Source organism: Monodon monoceros, unplaced genomic scaffold (genome assembly GCF_005190385.1).
Source record: "Monodon monoceros isolate NGI ecotype Baffin Bay Population unplaced genomic scaffold, NGI_Narwhal_1 Super_Scaffold_18, whole genome shotgun sequence".
In the NCBI taxonomy this organism is placed as follows: Eukaryota; Metazoa; Chordata; class Mammalia; order Artiodactyla; family Monodontidae; genus Monodon; species Monodon monoceros.
This window is the reverse complement of record NW_021703774.1, coordinates 96453877-96456234: the sequence shown is the minus strand read 5'-3', so window position 1 is coordinate 96456234 and position 2358 is coordinate 96453877.

The following is a 2358-nucleotide window of genomic DNA, read 5'->3' as shown; positions in this document are numbered from 1 at the left end:
TGGGAAACTGTAGCAGACTAACTTCCAAGTAGAGTTCTTGACAATCAACAGTTTGTTGCTTAAACAAATATTATACAATCAAAGGTAAGCTCCTGCTTCATTAAATTTTTCACTATTCTGTGGATCTCACCAATCTTTTAACTACTGGAAGCTTCTGTACATACATTTCCTTCCCCTAGAATGCCCTGCTCCATGTAGTTGGTCAGGAATATTTATTGAGAGATTGCCATGGGCCAGTTGGTGTGCTAAAAGTTGACAAGACCTTATGGTTTTTACCCTCATGGAGAATTTAATCTGGAGGATCCACTGGTTTAGTAAACTCTGCTTTGCCCTTAAAGACGGAGCTCAAATCTTATGTCTTCAGGGGAACCCTTTCACTCATTTCTGCTCAGCTGTTCTCTCCTCTGTGCTTCCACGTTGTATTTGATCCACATCATGGCTTAACTCTCAGTCTCAAGGTAGTGACCATGTCTAATTTATTTTTTATCCTCATTACCTACCTCCATGCCTGAAACCTACTTGGCCCTACATAAATGTTTAAGGAAGAAAGAAAGGGATGAACAGTAAAGAAGCATACAGACTCTATACACTGCTTAGTCTGTTCTCATGCTAAGGACAAGATTAGGTTGAGGCTTTGACTCATATTTTATTTCATTTGTTTGTACCCCGTGTCCTAAATGACTTAGGCACGATTCAAAGCCTAGAGGCAAGGTGTCATCTTGGCACAAGTCCTTACTTTTTACCCAGAGAGTTACAGATTACCTTTGATTAGGAGATACAAGCCTGGTATAATGGAAAGGGCATGTGCATTAACAGAAGCGGATTAAAGGCTGGGCCCTGGGACTCCAGAATAAGGGACACTAAGACATCAACGAAAGTGTAAGTGATGGAGAAAATTGTTTTCTCCCAGGATTTCTCTCTGGAAAAATACTCTAAAGTGTTGGGGAAGATTTTTTAATACATTGAGGGGACAAGGGAGTAACGAAGTAGCTGATAACAATTGCTAGCTTTCTCAGAAAATGGAACATATGAAGTGCAGAGCTCTGGTTTCCATGAGGGGTATTAGGTTTGAAGCCAAAAGGAGAAAAGCTACTGCTATTACGAGTCTTTCTTCTCCACACCACTTCCTCCAATCTCTCAGCCTCTCTTCTAAATAAATGTTGAATAAACAGTTTAAATTTTTCAGCTGGTGGTGTAGTCGAAGAGGAATGAAGTGGGGATTTTACTCTGGTCTTACTATTTGGAGAGACACAGATGTGGCTTCAGATCTTAAGTTTGGGGAAAGAGCTTAACCTCTCCAGGCAGAACCAGCTACATGATTTATGGAGGCCAATGCAAGATTAAAATGTGGAGCCCCTTGTTCAAAATTATTAAGATTTTCAAGATGACAAGAGTAAAGCATTAAACCAAGCATAGGGCTCTCCTGCGCAGGAGAATCTGTCAACTATAGAGTTCACATGCCCTGTCTCTGGGCTCCAGATACCTTGTGTGAAAAGTGTTGATAAAAATGACTCCCTCACAGGGTTCTTGTAAGGATTACATGAGTTACCAGGTGAAAGTGCCTAGTCTATTGTAAACGTTCAGTAATTATTTGTTCCCTTCTTTCCCCTCCCCTTTCCTCTCCTTCTCTCTCTTTTCCCCACACCCTTCATTATAACAAGGGTAATATATTAAATACACCTATGCTATTGGTTAAATTAACTGTCAAAGAAACAAATATAATGTACTTGTAGATAATGTTAGGGATAATTTTCTATAATAACAAAGATAGTACAGGAAGATTGAAATCCATGAATTAAATCACTTCGTAAGTCATAACATAAAATTTCTCCCCATCAATTACTTTTAATGAGAATTAATAGGAATCAATTTTTCTAGTGCCATATTTTGCAATTATACAATACAGTGCTGGAATTAGACTAAAGATCTTTTCTTAGTTCAATTCCATATAGATTAGAGCACTCTGCTTTAATTATCTTAGAATTCACTGCACATTCACAAAAGAATAGTATCTCCTGTGTGTATATTTTTAACAAAGTATAAATCAAAAGAATTGGTTTTATTTTGTTTATTTTTGTATAGTCAGTCTGGACAGTAGCAGAGATACCCTGCATACCAAGTGTCCTGAATATGAAACTTAAGTATTTTATATGAAATTCCCTCATGAAAATATTGAAAAATGCCAAAGCATCTGTTATGTAAATTAAGTATCAGCCTTGGGTAGCTATGAATTATGGGTCATTCACATTATACAGTAAAATGTTTTACTTTCTCTTAACTAGAACAAATTCCCTCTAGACCTAAGAGTCACTCACAATCACATATTTAAATACAGAAAATGCAAATGGCAATGCTTCT